At 40.3% G+C, this 19,529-nt stretch overlaps 1 long non-coding RNA gene across 1 annotated transcript in view; it reads right to left on the bottom strand.

Annotated features, from left to right (window-relative positions):
* Positions 1–19,529, bottom strand: part of LOC116446810 — a 242,120-nt gene that overhangs the window by 12,743 nt on the left and 209,848 nt on the right. The window lies entirely within an intron of this gene.

A 19,529-nucleotide genomic window follows, 5' to 3' on the forward strand; every position in this document is an offset into this window, starting at 1 on the left:
CTGCACCTTTTTCCTCCATGAATTTGGCAATTTATTTGGAACTCCTGTGACTAGGAAGAAATGCAGATGGTGTTAAGTGGGGAGAGAAGGAACCTGATGCAGATCAAGACCACATCCTTTGGAAAACAAAGCCTTGGCTAGCAAGCAGCATGTGCTTATGAAATTACATCTGATTACCTGGCTAAAAGGTGTACTGTTGATTTGGGAGGCTGCACTGCAAAATCCAGTCCCCTGTTCTGCTTTCCAGCAGGGAAAGCAGGAAGGAGAAAGGAAACCCCACCTCCAGGACCCCCCAGCTCCTCACACACCCTCCCGGAGAGGGTGATCCAGCAGCAAGGCCAATGCAAACACTGAGCTCACTTCTGGGACTGCTGCAAAGGATGACAATTTATTGCCCTTTTTTAATGATAGAGTTTGTGATATGCACACTTGCCAACTGGGAACTGGAGTGAGATCAATGAGTTATTTTACATAGGTCCCTGTATTCTGGGCCAGAATGAAACTGTTGACCTAGAGGTGAAAGTCTCTAATTTTATTTCTAGTCCCTCTGAGTCATGTAGTCACCAGAAATAACACTGACAGCAATAAAACCAAGCAAACAAACAAAACTAAGCAAACATCAAATATTAAGGGAAAAGGTTTTTGCCAAAGAGGCTCAGCACACGTTTTGTTAGACGGCGTAATCTCTGACAGGGAAATCTGGAACATAAAAACCCTTCTCTCCTGGAGCCCAGTATTCTCCTCTGAAGACAAATGTTTTATAATAAATATTTCTGTGCCTGTGGAGCTTTGTGCAGAGTCGGACATGATATTTTTGGCAATATCTGCGTGTCAGTAGGAATCTGAGAAAGTGTCACATACTGTACTCGAGCTGGCCGGTTGGTGAGAGCCACGGGTTTGAATTTACATGTCACATATGTGATGGGCTGAGCAGAGCAGAGCGAGAGAAACAGGAACGTTTCTTGGGCTCAGCCTTTTTATGCGCTTTAATCCATGACCTGAATCACAGAATTCATGTGAAGTTGTGGTATCTGACTTCACCTCCCTACTGCCAGTCCTCTCCACCTTCCAAAAACAGAGAGCTGATGCCCTTGTGTGTTTTTAGATCCAACATCTTTCCTGTTTAGCAAAATCAGAATTGCTCCTTCTTATTATTACTATTAATATAATGAATAATAATATTCATCATCATCATCATCATGGATTTTTCACTACCCTTTTAGAAGGTAGTTTCCAAAGGAAATTTCTACATCTATTCCTGGCTAACAGGCATAATGGTTTGGGAAAAATAATCTTCCACTCAAAGGCAGTTTTAACTTCCAATAAGGACTTTTTCACTCACAGATTGTTAAGGAAAATTGCTTCGTTTTGCAACTGTAATTCCTATATTTAAATGAATGGGATTTTCCTTCAGAGAGATTTGAACTACGGAATTTTCCTTTGTTGGACAGGAATCAATGGAGTGTTTGCTGCTAATTAAACCAAATAAGTTAGCTGAAAAGGAAAATGAGTTGATTTTGAAGGAACTTCATACTAAAATGACAGTTTTGAGTAGAAGAGAATTTAATCTCATTTAATTTTTTTCCTTAAATTTCAGGTTCTGTGCTTCTCTATTATTTTGAAGACTATCAGGGATCCCCCTCTGTTGATATAAGTCACTCAACTTTACGTGATCTGTGTTTAGGGTCTGATGCAATTACCAGTGAAGGCAACGGGGTTTGGATTAAACCTTTACAGTCAGAGTTTTTTAAGGTCTCAGACAGCAAAGATTCAGCTCTCAAACACCCTGAGATCAATCACTAAATTCAGAAAACTGGAACACATGCAACGAAACCACCACATTCTGTAGTGACAAAATATTTTGCAGAAACAGGGCTGTGATGCTGTTAGTGGCTTGGTTTGACCTGATTTTCCTCTACACAAACAGAAAATGTCAATGGGAGACGCCGACAGCAGATTTCCTGGCTTTGGAATTTGATATTACTATGGATTTTAAAACATATGGGGAAAATGCATAACAGCAAATGAATGCACTGCCTGATTCTTTACCTTTTCAGCAATGAAATGTTTGTAATACTGAAATATTGCAGATCACTGCAGAGCACTAACACTGAACTCCTAATGTTTCTATACATTGTACACCTCTAAACCCACATAAACTGATAATAATCTGAAGAAAAAAAAAAATACTGGTGTGAAATATTCTCACTGTTGTGAAAACACTCTTTTCTCAAAGACTTTTGGGTTTAACTTTTTTGATTTTCTGGTGTTCGGGGAGTTTTGTTGAGTGACTGGAGCTGCAAAGTTAACAAAAATCAATATACACTTTGCTGCAGTGGATAGTGTCTTTTTTATCCATTTTGAGGAGTGCAACCACTGGGATAAGCAGCACAATAGTATCCCTAACATTAGCAAAAAACCCAAACTGTGTATTTTAATTAGCTTGAAAGGGTCAAATGGCAGGAAAAAAAAAAAATCACCTGTGATACAAAAAGTCTGGCTATTATAATGATACAGAGTGTAATTCAATATATCTGTTTAGATATTGACCTTCTGCATTATTAATGGCTTTGAAAAGGCTACTGCTGTCTTGCAAATCTTTAACAGGTGGAAGCCACTGGAAACCCACCATTTATTGGTTTCTATGTGCCAGATTACTTTCCAGCTAAAAGCCAATGCAAATATGTTTGCAGCCTGAGTGTAAGAGGGAGCCCTGATTTTTCTGGCTTGGTTGTTGGGGTATTTTTGTCCAAAGCTGCTTCTCTACTTCCTCCCTCTCGAAAAAAAAAAAAAATCTTATTGTGAAAGAAGGGTTAAATTTCCATTAAAAGTAGCAATTTTTTATTGTAAAAAAGTTCATTTGGAAATCCCTGTCTATCCTTCTGGGTAGCCTTCAGCTTCAGAGAAATCATCATTTATTTAGTTGAGATCTTTGGTGGCCCAAAATCCCTATTAGATACCTCAGATTTTCTGATAGGCAGCTGAATTCCTGATTGCAGAGCAGTTCACAACTAAAATATTCTCCTTTCTCTAGATTCACATTTCAACAATAATTTTTGTGTTAGATACCATGCCTGTGTGTGATCCCAAAGCAGAGCTTAGGGCCTCCCACACTAAAAGGACCAGAAATACTGTAAATGCAAATTTTAGCATTAATTTTATTTCCTTTTTTTTTTTTTTCTTCCACCAACAATTAAATTCCGTTCTGTTGCTGCAAGAATAAATATTCAGACATCACAAGGTATATCTGGTTGGGCAACAACTTCAGTATTTATCTATTTTTAGTTTCAGAACGCTGTTTTATTTTATATATAAAAAAATGGAGTAAGTTTCTTGTCTTCTAGGATTTTCAGAAATATTTCTCGTTTTGATGAGCTAAATTTCAAGTTCTCATTTCCCCCCACCTTTGTCAATTTAATAGAGAAAATTAAAATGACCACAGTGGCATAATATTTCTTTGCTGCTGTGGAACAATCAGTGAAATATAAACCAATATTTTACCAAATCTCTTGTGAATATTTCCCCTAAGGGCCGGATCCCGTGTGACTTTCAACATAGCAGAAGGAATTTATGTGCAAATCAACCATCAAGCATAAAACAACAATAGAGACGAGGAAAAAGAACCCCAAAGAAATAAATGAAAAAAAGAATAAATTTCAAATTATGTCAAAATTCTAAATATACTGTAAGAAAGACTGCAAAAACCCCCTCTTTATATAGCTTTTCCTGTGGTCCTTTTACTGACATTTTTGAAAGGCGAATGTACAATTCTATTAGGAGAAACCATAAAAAATAGCCATGACCTCATTTGTAACATCACCAAATATTAGCATTTCCCTTCATTCTAATTGCCAGTCTATTTACATACATTATGCTACATTCAACGTACAGCGATGTTCAACTGATTTGGAAGCACTGACCTGCAAGCAGGAAAACAGATAAAGGGAGATTTTACCTTCTTTTTAAATATTTGTTCTGATTTGTAGTTAATTTTGTTTCCTTGGGAAGAGAATTTATACATTCTATGGGTTCCCCTGGCCCAGGGAAAGTGAAAGCATTCTGTGGGAATTTCAAACTGGAGTCAACTTCCAACAAAGTCATTATTCCACAATATCACTGCTATTCCATTAGCTAACATTTGCTGCCTGTGAGTGATGCTGGAAGATGCACCAGTGAGACAAGTCAGTTCTGTAACTTCTCATCTCTGGGTCTTTTCCTCATCACAGATTTCATCTGCTAATTGATCCAGGGCAGCTTTTCATGGCTCCAAAACCTCTTTCTATTCCTTGGATCATGTGGAAATAGGGGGGAGATATTCTGTGATCTGCTGTGACAGAGGAAGGAAGATCTTTTTGAAGGAAGATCTTTTTCCTTCTCAGGTTGGAGTCGGAGAAGGAAATCTGAGCTTGGATCTACATGGGGCTTTCCTCGCCTTAGGTTTGCTCACAAGAAGTTGCTCCAGCCATTTGGTCAAGGAATTCCTGAGTTCATCACAACCATAAATTCATCTGCAAATATTCTCATCCTTCCCAAATGAGCTACAATCAGCAACTGAGCTGTCAAACCCAACCAACCTCCTGAACTTCAGGTGTTTTTAAGGCCCAGCCAGGCTGAGGTTCTGACATTTTTGTGCCTTTTTTTATTTTGCCTTTTTTGTTTCTGACAATTTCGTGTTGCCAACCAAATCCAAGAATTCCAAGGGATAACATGTATTCATCCATTCTCATCCTCTGAACTCCTGAAAATGTCCAAAGAAAACCTACTCTGATGGGCTTTTGGATTCAAGAGCTCTAGGTAAGCTCACAGATCTCTGTTTTTCCAAATTAAATCCGAATTCTGATTTTATTTAAGGTTTCACAATTACTTTTTATTTTTTTTCCCAGAAGAGATGAATAGTATCATTGTACTTCCAGGTTGATTGAGACATGGGATTCACAGAATTGGCACCAACACAGCACTTGCTCACATTTCCAAGAGTCAGGACTGAAAACATACAACAGAATTTAACTCAGTAAAAATACATGGAGATAAAATGATAGTTCTCATTTTCTCGTAGTGCCCCATGTTCCAAAACAACAGTTAAGGGTGAACTGTTGCTGCTGAGAGAAGCACTTTCTGGTGACTCACCAAAGTCTCTGGCCTAGACTTCAACAGAGAAATTCCCTCATCATATTAGGAACAACTTTGTGTTTCACTTGAAATGTGCTGACTGGGCTGCAACTCTTTGAACAATGCATGGAAATACACCCAAAGATAGATCCTGCATTATATCCCAAATGAACAGCTCGTTTGTGAAACTGGGATTTAACAACAAATCCTGGTGCTGCGGGTGGCGGCCGTGGGCCGGAGTCAGGAGGTCTGGGGTGATCTCAGCTCTGCCAGCTCTTGTGTCGCGGTTGGACTGAGCCCTCAAAATTCCCAGAGCAAATTGACTTCTAAGATTAGGGGAAAATTTACCTCCAAATATTATTGGCACCTTTAGTGTCACCTATGACACTGCACTGCTTTATTAGGAGGTTGAAACTGCTGACGCTTCATGGTGTGGACGTGTTGGAGTGGGTCCAGATGAGGGGAGTGGCTTCCCACTGCCAGAGAGCAGGGTTAGGTGGGATATTGGGAAGGAATTCTTCCCTGTGAGGGTGGGCAGGCCCCGGCACAGGTTGCCCAGAGCAGCTGTGGCTGCCCCTGGATCCCTGGCAGTGTCCAAGGCCAGGTTGGACATTGGGGCTTGGAGCAGCCTGGGAGAGTGGGAGGTGTCCCTGCCCATGGCAGGGGGTGGAACAAGATATTCAAAGTCCCTTCCACCCCAAACCATTCTGTGAATCTGTGATTTGCTTCTGTCATCCCTCGTACACATATGTGCGTGTGTGCAGCACTTAAAGCACTAAATTTTCACCTTTTTCTGCAATTTCAGCAGGAAATCATAGTCATCAGCACCAAGAGGTGGGAAAAGAAGGCAAGACCAGCTGCTAGACACGGCTGCAGACCCAGTTCTGTGAACCGACACGGATTCACCCGTTGAGGTTATGGCCTTGACACTAAGGATCAGCTATGGTGGCTTTTATTCACAACAATAGATGATGAAAGCAAAGCATTCTGCCTCCTGCCTTTTCCAATCCATGCAGTCAGGATGTCTTTCCTGCACTCAGAAGCTATTGGAGGTGGCAGAGAGGGGGAGAAGAGGCCTTTCACGGCTCACAGGATCATGGCTGGCAGGAGCAGGGGCAGAAGCCTGTGTTTGTGTCTCCTAATGTCCTGAGACAGAGATAGGAAGGATCAGCAGAGGAATATTCTGTACACTGATAAAGAGGAGTAATAACGACTGACACTTAAATCACTCCCCCTGGCCATGAGCGAACGAGGAAAGACTCGGGGTCCGAATTCTGCCAGTGGTACCCAGCGCCAGGAAGGTGGTGCTGAGCAGGAGTATCTCTTTCAGCATCTCTGGGCTAGAGAGACGCCGCTCCTAAGTGCCTTTCCCAGTGTCCCTGGAGGATATCTGAGCACCTCGGCACTTTGCAGAGCCTCCAGCAGCCGCTCCAGCACTGCCCCTCTCCCCGGGGCCCCGGAGGCTGCCGCTGCAAATGCCGTAATTTAGCCTTTAATATTTTGATACTTAATGTGACGGATTTCCCTTTTAGTGCACATTGATTTGATCTGATCGAGGCATGGAGCTGTGCAGGTTTCCTCCATTTCAGATGATTTTAGTATAAAACATGCAAATCCCACGGTGCATTCCCCTGTTTCTGTGGCATTATGTCTGCAGAGCGGTGTCACGAACGATGACACCTCTTCACAGAAAAACAGAGAAATATCTTTTGCAGGATGTGAGATTTCTTACAAAAGCTTCCCTGTGACACGAGCTGTTGAACTGTCTCCATAGAGTTCTGATTTAATTTGAACTGTTCTTGCCACTCCATCACAAATAGCACCGTCCAAAATGCTAGACAATAATTAAATTTCAAAGGGAAATATTAATTAGTAAGGGCACAAGTGAGCTGCCTCTTCATTTAAAAATATTTCCTTGCCATTTATGTTCAGTTCTTCTGAATAGCCCAGGAGTTGGGAAGATTAACAAATTGTAATGAAGCCCCCCACTTTCGAGGTATTATCAGTGAGAGGACTCTCATGCAGTTTTACAACTGTGTATTTTTAAAATGTTATCTTCCTATCTAAAATATTCTCTTTGAACTAGATACCTTTCAAATGTGTTCATAAGGTGGTGTTAATTCTGATGTATAAATCAAATTCCCTCTGTCTTAAACCTATAGTTTGAACATATTTAAAAAAATAATACGAAGGAAATAATAATCAGAGACAAAATGGATGAAGAGGTTTTACTTTCAACATGAAGAAACATGCTAATGTATTTTCAAAATCTGGGTGGTTTGGATTTATCCTGGACCTTCTTATGGCAGGATAAATACATGATCTTAATTTACAAAATATATTTTGATATAACTAAAGTATATTTGAGTTGCCCTCTGTCCTTCTCTCTTGCCCACAGAATATGGGCTACACACATGCATATTTATTCAAATTTCTTTTTCTTTTAGACATTCCCGCAGCTCTTTTGTTGGCCAACTGTAAACTGATCACTTACAATTGTACTTGAGTGTTTAGTGACCAGAAAATGTACAAATGCTGCTGCTGCCAGAGTAACTGAAAGTGCACAAGCAGATTGAGGGAAATACTACAGGCAAAAATTAGCCATCATTAGTTACCCCTGCTAATATTGCAGAAAATTGAAATGCTTGCCTCACTGAGAATTGAAGAGCATTTCTGAAGTTTATCCAGAACAAAATATCTGACTTTTAAATACAAATAAGATATAAAGTGTCTCCATGCATTGTTGGGCTGCACGGTAGCAGTTTGCAGGGAAATCTGCTAAAGCCCCTTCGTGGGAATCAATCCCAGGGAAATGCAGCCCTGTTAATTATAATTTTAACAGCTTCAGATGCCACGTTAGGAGCAGCGGGGAGAGGAGAAGGAGCAAACTGGGTCTCTGCTCACAATGATAAACATAAGACCATAAATGTCAGACAAAGGCCAAGAACGATGCAGAGGACAGATTGCCGGAGTCCCAGCCTAAACGGAGGGAATGTTTGTTGGGTTGTGTTTGGGGCTTTTTTTTCCACCCTGAAAACACAGCAATAAGTGCAAAATGCAATAATAATCATACAAAATACCTTTGCCCTCATAAAAGAGCCTAAGCTCCACCACTCTTTATGGTTAGGATATGGTCTGTATTTTATGTTTCTTCTGTATTTTATGGTTTCGTCTCTATTTTATGTTTTTAACTCTGCTATCTTGGAGGAAACAAATTTCCATGCAAGAAGATGCAGAGCAGCAGCTCCTTCTCTGTCCAACTTGTTCAATTCAAAGAGATGCCCTACTGAAAGTGTCATTATCTCTTGTATCCCTTTTCACCTTTTCGAGCTCTCCCTTGTACATCCTCACTAACTTCATCCCAAACCTTCCTCCTGAAGCATTTTTTTTTTTCCCCTGGTTTATCCAAGAAAAAATAACACAGCACCTTTTTTTTCTTGGTGCCGCAGCACCCTGGCAGTGCTGAGGTAACCTTGCAGTGATATTTTGGGTGCTTGTTGTCACAGATGACCTTCCTGCCGATATCTCTGTCAAGCGCATTCCGGCAGCACCTGTTAGAAGTGCTACGGGCTCCCATGCACATGTGGCACCATATTGGAATGCTGCAGTTCATTTGGCAGGATGCAGGAAGGTAGGGTGCGTGCTGCCCAACATATTTAAGCAGCATTATAGTTGGATCGAGGGAGGCTTTCGAAATATTTCGCACAACGTCAAGGTTTAGGCTCGATAATGTATAAAATTGCAGGAGGTTCATTTGGGATCCTCATTACCCAAACCAACCAAACAAGGAGATAACAGAGAGAAACATTCTATTCCCTTTTTTCTTTTTTTTAAGCTAATACCATTATACACAAGGAAAGGTTAATAATTAACCATGGTGAAGACACCTTTTTAACAGACCAATGAAAAATAAAATGTGCAGCAATTCTGATAGTTCTGAAGCTGTTCTACTCCTTGTGAAAAATTGAAATGCACGGACCTTAGTACCTACCCAAATGCCAAGGTTTCCAAATAATACAAGAAAACTGCTAAAAGAATTTCCTGAACAAACAAAAAAGCTCAACCTGTGTATCAAAGCTCATACATCTTACATGTTCTCTTGTCTCTTCCTATTTATATTTGGATTTCAGCACCTGACTGTACAACCAGTGCATTATTTTGTGTCTCTCTCACATTACAAAGAATTTTGTTATTTTTTGTGACACTAGCAGATATGTCTGATTATTATTTCTATTAAACTTTGATTTGGAGGTGCAGGGAAAAGAAATATTAAATAACAAAAGCCACTTTAATCTTGCCTCCAAAGGTAATTACTGATTTGGGAACCTTTTTTAAAGACACAACATCCACTTTCACTGAGCCAAATGAACAGAAGATGTTGCACTAATCATATGGAGGTTTTGTATATAATCCTAAAGCATCCAAGGCAAATTGGATCCAAAGAAAAATTAGGGAACCACAAAGAAACAACCAACCAACCAACCCACCTCATGCTAAAATAAAGAAGGTTAACAGCAAATATAGTGCTGAGGCATTGTTTACCCCTAACAAACTGTGTCTCTTGTAGACTCTTAGACCTACACAGCTACAACAGTTCCGTTATTAAAAGGAAGGAAACACTGTGCAATTATGTATTTAATATTTATATCCAAAACCTCCGAGTAATGAGCATGAGATTTTCAGAAAACGCTATATTGTGAAAAATATTTTTATCGTAACTTCATCCCAGGGTGCCTTTACAAAACTAGCAAGACAACGAGCAGAACTAATCCTGTGTTGCTGTTGCTGCAGCCTCACCTCCGTGGCCACTCGGACTCTGCTTCACATCTTTAGGCTTAGTTTGTCTCTGACCTGAAATAACAAAGCTGTGAACTGTTAACTGGAGGGGGGAACCTCAGGCAGTCAAGTTTTAATCTTCCAGCACGGCAGTTCTTGTTTTGTCAATAATAAACACATTTGTTAGCTATGCCTTGTGCAGCCTCGTGTGCGCATCTGCCCATCCCTGAGAGATGTATTGGCACTGGGCTATTAACAACCAATAATGCCACGTGAGCACAGCAGTGTTATTTAAAGGGAAAAGGAAAAAAACAAAAAAAAAAGAGAAAGAAAAAGAAAAATAAGACCAGACCTCATATATATAAAGATGAGAGTCGGAGATGTAGTCCCCAGCTGATGGAGGAGAAAGTGGAGAAGTGCAGAGTGGGAGGAACTCTCTCTGGTGTGGTTATATTATTGTGGTATTAAATCGGGTTATATCATCACTTTCTCACTCCCCAGGAGTGGCACAGATGGGAAAGCGTGGTGGGAGAGCACCAGGAATAATGTTGGCGTGCATTGCTGCTGCGAGGTGAGGAGAGAGGACTGAGCTCCTCGCAGGTGAGCAGAAAATCACCACAGGAATGTGAAGCTCCATCTCCAACCTCCTTTTCCCAAGGATTTCCATGGCAGCCATATGGTTTCTCCTTTGATCCCACCCCACCACTGAGCCTCCCCATGGCCCCTCTCTGAGGACATGCTCTGCAAGGTTAAATTTTTCATGCTTCCCCTGTCTATTTTTTAATCTCCACTGTGATTCCCTGGGGGTAGAGCACAAGAACAGATAATTTTTTTCTGCACACTTCTCTACACATTTGAATTCATCTCCCACATCCCAGAAATGAAGGGATGGAGCCTAAAAAACACTTCCTCAGCCCATTCCTTCAGAAAAGGTCTTTGCTGTGATGACTTAGGAAACTTAAACCCATGTTTAATAGAAAAAATATAGGGATAAAAATGGCCAAAGGCCCTTAAGTGTATATTCTCAGACTTACTGAAGCCAACTAGCTGAAGGATGCCAAGTCAAATTGTGTTATTGTCCACAGAGCCTGCTTCGACCAGCTTTTCTCTGAAGGTACACTTTCCACCTTTCAAAACAAGCAACGACTAGACTAAATCAGCTTAATCTCACAGATCCACGCAATTTTGATCTAAACTACAGATAAAACTGAGCTGATAGGTGCTAAGGATGTTTTGTAATATTAATACGTGGCACTGGACTATTGCAGCTTCACAGGAAAGTTCCTGTAATTGGAATTTTTATCCCCTGGAAGTCAGAAAAAATTATTGACAGTTTCTGGGTCCTAAACGCATCACCGTTTCAAGTAAAATAACAAGCTTTGCCTCGGGCTGCAGTTCATGCTATGTGATCACTTGATACTTTGTCTATGTGGCTTCCCATGGCACGAGAGAAAGGCAGAGACAGAGAGGTGCCTCCGTCAGAGGAGGAGGGAGGCAACAGATCGCTTCACAAGCAATTATTATTTTTATTCTATTATTTCAACATCACGATAATTAATGACTGAACTTCCAAACATGTTTGTGTGAATTCGGCGTGCTGATAAGAACGGCTGCGTTGTGGGTGATTTATATTTGTCCCTGATTTTGTGCCTGGGTGCTTTAGCAGCAGATTGCTGCTCTCCAACTGAATTACTGTGGGGTAACTGGAAATGTTTTACAGGCAACTTCTGCCATTTAGCATACAATTGTAATATGATTCTATTATCCATTTTCAATCAATATTTAACCTTTTCAATGAGCAACTTAAGTGTACTAAGCCAGAAGGAAGAAAGCTAATTGCCACATGATATATTTGGTTTCCAGGTATACTCAGCTGGCTAAAGCAAAGTTAATTAGGTTATAGGTAGCACAGCAGCATTTAGAAAAATACATCTTCTGCCTCATAAACCTTTTGTTCAGTCAATAGCATCAACAAATACTTGCAGATGATGACTGTAACATGATGACCACCACTTGGAAGAGCCAGGCTGTGCGTTCTGCCCTTGCAAATGGCCTGGGTTACCAAAGGACATTATGGTAAATGATGACAGTGGGCTGTGGTCACCACACATCTCCACTTCCAGTTTAGGTTTTCTGCTCAGGATGACATTTATGAGCCCAGCTGTAGGAAAGCCAACTCCTTGGTGACTCTGTAACGTATAGCAGAGGCCATTTTTTTGCAGAAGATAAAACCCAAAAAATTAAAAGGCTTTATTGTTGCACTATAAAAAGCTCATTGTTTACGGTAACTTCACTGAAGCAGTATAAGCTTGAAAATAGTGTTGTTCCTAATTAAAGGATGTTATTGTCCACTGTCCATATATGATTGCAGTTCCATTGCACCCCTCAGAAACCTTTCTGCTTTGCTATTGCAGCGCCCCAAACACCAAATAACTTAGAGAGTGCAGTCTCTCTTGGAAAGTCCTTCTTCCACTGGCAACAATAAAAGTCCTTTAGGTAGGTGTAAAGGAGGTGTTTTCAAAGGAGAAAAATAACATTTAGAATTCACAATGGCAGTGTTAATGAAAAAAAAAAGGTAATAAAAAAAAATGAAAAACAAAGGGAAGTTTGCCTAGAAAATGTTCCTATACAGCTATTGTATTAGTATTCCATCCACTGTAGATGTGTATTTTGTGTTTGTTCATCTCATCTGGTTCTCACTTCCTATGACATGAATTTCCAATTAAAAAAAAAAACCCTACTGCTAATAAATCCAAGAAAAAATAACACGCTAAGGACCAGTTAGAAAATCCTGATGAGAACACCTATCTTGACTCAAGCAAGCAGTTCTGTTCAGAAAAAAAAAAAAAAAAATGGAATGATTGCCACCCATTTAACTGATGGGAGCCTTTCCCTGGATCAAGCTTTAGATCCCTTGCTTATTTGCCAGTGAATACTGTATAATAGGGATTCCAGGGAAGTCAAATGGCAAGCCAGGCAGTGGTTTCAATGAGCCCCAAACTAGGCCCTGAATGATCAACACTGATCCTTATTATTTGAGGGTAATAATGTGCCCCTCTAGTTTACCCAAAGTAGCTGCTCTGAATATGCTATAGTTTCACCAAGACTGAACGAATGCATCTGTCTTCATGAATGGTGATTAAAAAAAAAATGCAAATCTCCTTACATCTTTTCTTCCTGACATTAGGTCATTGCTTTATGGCCTTCTTTTCATTTGCACATCCATAGTAATTTCTATTTTGGGCCACTATTGAAAATATGAGATTCACTGGGTCCAAATAGACATTCTTATAATAAGCAGATTGTACTGAGCTACAAAAGCTGCAGTATAATAAAACAAATTGTATGAATGTGAGAAGAATGTGTAAAGAAGTTTCATCATAAAAAAATGACCAATAACATTAAGATGTTTTGTGTGAGGAAAACACTCCAAGCACTGTTCTTTGTTACTGTATAAAAAGCCTTTTAGCAATTGCTGTTCCTTGACACAGGGTCTTTATATGGGGAATAATTTATTGCCATACCTGTAACTGAAATAATGACTAAATCATTTAAAAAAAAAAAAGTCTCATAGCTCCAACAGAGTAAATCTTCTACAACTTGCTGCAGTGCTAATCGTAAGCATGTTATACAGTAAGTTTGCCTGAAGCTAAGTTAAGCAGGCAGATTAGGACTGTAATATAGTATCAGGGCTCATAAATCAAGTGTGCTTGCAGATTTTCTTTCACTTACTGCTCCTTCTTACAGTTCAGACAAGTCATAATTACACATCAGTAGGCATTGTGAACAGAGGAATGAGCTACAACATAACGCACAATAAACCCTGTCATATAAAAGCAAACTGGATAAAATAACAGAAGCAATACTCCATTTTACAACATCACACTAAAGAATTACACCACGCCATTGTGTAATATTCTGATCAATCACAAGCCCATCCACAATTGACAGTCCCAGGAGGCTAAAATTTACTATTCAAAGAAATTTTTCCATTTGTAATTATTATTATTATTACGATGATTATTATGATTATAATATATGGTGAATGAGAAATTTAAAAAGCCACAGGTTCAAAATACAAAGTGTTGGGTGCAAAATACAATTGAAGATATTTTCCTAAAGCTTTACTATGCAGGCAAGCATTTGACAAATAATAATGGGGAAGAGGTAAATGATTTTTCATTCATATTTTGTGAGCATTATGACACTGAGCACAGGTACTGTGTGCTATCTTCTTTAAACCAAAGCCGGGCTGACTGATGTCTCCTCGTTATTCCAAGGCTTAGAATGAGATCAAAGGTGCTCCGGCTTTAGCGTGTGACATTAGCGGAACACTGGAAATGGGATTTGATGGAATGAGAAAATACCAGGTTATTTTAATTCTAGTAAAACACTTCCTGAAGAATCAGGGTCCAGCAGGTGAACAGCAAGCCCTGCACAGAGGCACATGTGGGGTTCCTGCTTTCTCCCCCAGAAAATTATCCCACATTTTCACTTTTTGTACAAAGAGAGCAGATAGCCGACCCTAATTTAACTCATAAAACTCCAAGGCTCTTTTGTTGCCAGATAATTTGTATCTTGTATTGCAGCCCTGTGGCTTGTCCTTTGCTGCATTCCACCTCCAGGTAATTTTCCCACACGTGATTACAATCAAGTATTTGTGCCTGGATAGGAGATGTCACAGATTTGTGCATGGGGAGGTACATGGAGAAGGAGAAGACAGATCTGCTTGCAGAATGACAAGCTCTTGGAAAACTGGCTAAATATTCATCTTGGGTTGCTTCAAATAAGTAAAATTCACCCCTGGTAATGACACAACAGAATCGAATTTTTTTACTTTTCAATTAAGTTGATTTTTACTGAAGGTACACATTAAGCTTTACTGCCCTCCTCTTCTCTCCATGTTGGGATTTATTATCCTAAATAATTTAATGGTTTTTTAAAATATCTGGCAGTATGGCAGCTGGAAAAAGGGAATTCTGTGGTATTGCTCTGGTTTACTGTGGATTATGTCCTATCTGCTTCAGGAAAAAAAAAAACGGAAGCAAAAAAAACAACCAAAAAAATCTCAATCAAAAACCCCAGGAAACTGAAACCTGAAGATACATCAAATCTGGCATCTCAGTCAGATGGAACTTTCCTTTTCCAACTTGTCCTGATCTTTGCTGCATCCACCTCGGGATCAGTTGCTTTTCCTCAGGACTCGACTGGGAAAGTTTTGATATTTTTGATAAGAGAAAGCGTAAAGATTTAAACTGAATTTTAAGAGTAAAGTGAGGAGATACAGGCTTAGCCAAGGAACTCTTTATGCATGTTAATTTTCCTCCAGAAAATGTAAAAGGGCATTTAGTTAATTTACAGAAAACAAATTTCTGAACGTGGTGCCCTCCTGTGTCCCCACCATCCTTCTGAGGCCACCCTTGCACTGCAAGTTATCCAAGAAGTGCTTTTATCTGATAACCTCGGTTGTCTTGTCTCCAGAAGTGTAACAATAATGATTTGATCTCCCTGCAAACCATCTCTGCTGCTGCTCTCCTGCCACACGTCCACTCAGAGCTGCTGGGCAGAGGACTCCAGAGGGCCAGTGACCACCCTGGTGCCAAGTCCACCTTCTGCAGCAGAGACATTTGCTCTTCACAGGCGTCAAACGCTCTGTCAAAGCTTCCAACGCATCTCCCTCCATCAGATCTCAAACTCGTGACAGACACACAGCAAAGGAATGGTCTGCCACGGCAAGAGGGCTCAGGAGCACCGGCAGATTCAGGAGCTGGAGGAGAAGTCAGATAATCAAAAGCAAATCACCTCAAACCATCGTGCTGTTTTCCCTCTAATATCACCCTAATTCGTAAGATGTGCAGTGACCATCCTACTCAACCATCGTTATTAAAGACTCTTCATTGTTTCTGTAATTATCTGGGAGACAAAAAGCAGGATTAAAGCTGGTGTACACAGCAAGTCATTCCAGCAAGCAGGGTGGGAGCAGATTTCCCACGGTGTTGCACAAGCACAGGGTACCTCAGTCCATTCTGGAGCGCTTGGCCATGTCCTTAGATCCCTGCTCTGTTCTCACACACATCATCTGTCCATAAAACAAACAGCTCTTGTGCCCTCAGCTAGTTATGGACCCAGTGTAGAGACACACTGCAGTTGCTGGGGGTTTTATTTTCCTCTTTTTTAGGGAAACCTATCAATCTGCCTGTTACAACCCTTGTTTTGTGCTGCCATTACTATTTTCTGTGGACATTCTCTCTCTGCAGCTCTGACAACAATTCCAGCATGGTTTGAGTCAACACAACACCAAGGGCTGGAGGTTTTGCCTGAGCGTGGGGACTCTGCTTCGCTTTTTTTCACGTTTTGTTTCAGAGTCAGTATTAGGATCTGAGAGGTGATGGACTAAAAACCGCCTGACACTGAAGACCCGCATAAAATTCTGCAAAGTTAAATTTACAGACAAATTTGTCTTACTGCTTGTCACTGTAGTAGGCAAGAATCTGAGTCAGTGTTTCATTCCTGGAGCACTTTAGTGAGTGTTCTGCGCTGACTGAGTTGATACTTTTTGCGAAGTGCATAAAGATTTGAAAAGTCTAAAAAGCAGAAGCCAAGAAATACAGTGCATAATGCTCCAGCTTTACAGTAAGACAAGAAGGGGACAACCCTGCCATCCACAATATGGGTATAAATTGTGTGTGAGATGCTAATTTGCTCAAGCATCATTGCTCCATCTCTGCAAGTGCTCAAGGCCAGGTTGGATGGGGATTGGAGCAACCTGGTCTAGTGGAAGGTGTCCCTGCCCATGGCAGGGGGTGAAACGAGATGGTCTCTCACATCCCTTCCAACCCAAACCAGTCTGTGATTCTCTAGTTCTCTGATTATGATCTTATCGTTCCGTACTTCAGTGTAATTTTTGAGGGCAGATGTTCCAAGTGTGATGAAGTACAATGTGTTTATCCAGGGTGGGGAGGTCACCCAACCAGCTCTTTACGTGCTTTTGCCAACAGAGAAGGTCTGCTCGAGTTTTACGATAAAGACAAACATATTAGCAAGCCCATGAATCAATATTGTTTAAATAGTGTACCAGAAGGTTCACTGTCAATCACTAGTTTCTGAAAGTTGTTCATCCCAACTGTTAGGTGAATACTGAATATATTCACAGAAGTTTGGATCTGTTCATGAATAATTCATGGAGAGGAAAAAAAAAAGCAACTGATCAATTTGCAATTAATAATGATTCAGCTTCTCCTACCCATAGTCACACAACACAGCACTCTTACAGGGCTCACCCCTCTACTGAATCCTGAATCCATACCCCTCCTCTGCGTCCTGATGGAAGCAGACCCTGCTTCTATCTCCACAATAAATAATTAATCATCTTCTTTTCTAACAATGCTCTGTGGAAATTTCATAGCTTTGGCTGAGGTATGCAAAAAAAAAAAAAAAAATCCCCAACACACCCATAAAGCCCAAACCTATTGAAATGATTCCAGGAGGTACTGATAACTCATTTCTCTTCCCACAGCTCCTGGAAATCAGAGAGTTCCCTTAGAGGTATCACAAAACTCTTCAAATCCCCCTTGTCCTCTCTTCTCTTTCTACAGTACCAATAATTCCAACCACAGCAACATTCTGACCAACATTTCCTCTCAAAATTCAAGGAAATTAAATCATCTAATTCCATCAGGTGCTTTTGCTCAGCTTCTAAGCTCACACTTTCACGTCTAACTTTTCTAAAGTAAATTTTTTTAAGCCACTTGTGACTTTAAATCAGTAATATCGTAGAGTAATCCCATTGGGAAAGAGAAAACAATTAATTGCCTGCATTTGGATATTCTGCTGGTTTAGTCACCCTTGAAGAATGAGGACTGGTGAAATTAAATCAAACTAAATTTGTGAATTTAAGAACTTAGAGAAAAACCTGCTAAACTGCAACTACAGTAACCAATGAGGGTAAGTTTTTAGCCAGGGTGAAAGGACAGGTAAGATGTTAAAAATCTTATTCTGTGACTCTGTAGGATAATAGCAGAACCTACCAGTTCTGTGAGTCCTGTTCAAAGAAAACAGCAATGTCAAACTTGAGTCTGCATGTAAAGATTACCATTCCAATAACACTTTATGTTTCAAATTTCTATTTCATGAGCAAAAATGGTAATTTTCTATTTTTTACATGTTCCTCTTCATTGAATTTCAAGAGAAGGCACATGTTCTTAGGTAAAAATAATAATCAAGAGAAGCCAGATGATCTCTAACTTCAGTGCTTTTAAAGAATGCATAATGAGGTGTATTGTTTTGTGCCAGACACCTCATTCATTTGGGCTCTTTTTATTTTATTTTGGTTTTCTTTCTTCCGTCTTACCCTGAGAACAGCACTGACAGACGGCATCTTTTCATTCTGTAAGGCAACATGATTGCCCTGCAGTCGGTAGATATAAACCTACTACCCAACCTGTAAAGAGCTAATCCAAACTGAGGTGAATTTGATCCAGAAATGGCAAAATGGAACGGAGAAATTCTCCACCTGTGCAGGTTTTCATTGCACAAACCAGCAAAACAACACAGCAACACTACCCATTTCCACCTCCTTTTTGGGTTCCCAGGACCAATACAAGTCCCTTTTCTTCTTCAAAAGACGAATTCAGACCCCACACGTGTGACTGGGCTGGACTGAACACTCAGTTGCTGCTGAGATTAATGGCAGGGATCTCTTCCCTCACTCTCCCAGATGACGTCTCCATGAAATATTGTCACCTGGAAGGATGTAATGCACTGCTGTGTGCTGAGAGATGTTCTGTCCTGAGCAGAGATCCATCATCCAGCTCCTCCTGCTGCTACTGAGGCAAATTTGGCATTTTCAGTGTTTTCCAGCAGGTCTCTTCACATGAGAGTTGTCACATCACCCCAACAGTGTTGAATTTCACTGCTACACCAATATTTCAATTGCCCTTTTGCATTGCAATATCCTAAATATGCCATCCATTATAAGAGCAGAAGGGCATGTACTGCCACAACAGGTGGTTCTCCAGGGTGATGTTTACTCAAGCTGCAGCAGAAATCATTAGCAGACTGAACCCAGGCTTTCAGAAGTGAGGAACAATGCAAAGGTTCAGTAATGAAGTGTGCTAACACAGGATCTCCTCATTCATCTGGAGCCAGGAGCCTGTATCGTGTTTTTCTGCGTGCCTATTTTTCATCAAACACCATACAATCTTTACTTGACTATACTGTATATCTTTCCTGCCTAGTGGGAACCCTAATTTGCTTTAAATTGCCAAAGTGCTCATTATGGAATGCTTAGTAGCTAGAGTTTGTACATAATATTTGAAAATCAGCCTTAATTTTTCTGCCTGAGATGAACACTTGGATTTCAGAGTAAACATAATCAGAGATTTACACAAACTCGCTGAACCCTGTTTATTATATTTGCCTGGAACAGCTACAAAAGAGGTCAGAGGTCCAATGTCTTCCTGCAGAGACAGATCATGTTCTAGCTGGTAGTGAGGAGGAAAAAAACAGTAGGTGATGCTTTAATGAATGGCTTATCATGTGGAACACACCATGTGATAATAGCAGTGCTGGTAAGGAAAGAAGGAAGTAAAAAATATAAAGGCTTTTTGCTAGGTTTACATTGCTTGAAAGCTCACATTTCCACA

This window comes from Corvus moneduloides, chromosome 7 (assembly GCF_009650955.1).
Source record: "Corvus moneduloides isolate bCorMon1 chromosome 7, bCorMon1.pri, whole genome shotgun sequence".
Taxonomy (NCBI): Eukaryota; Metazoa; Chordata; class Aves; order Passeriformes; family Corvidae; genus Corvus; species Corvus moneduloides.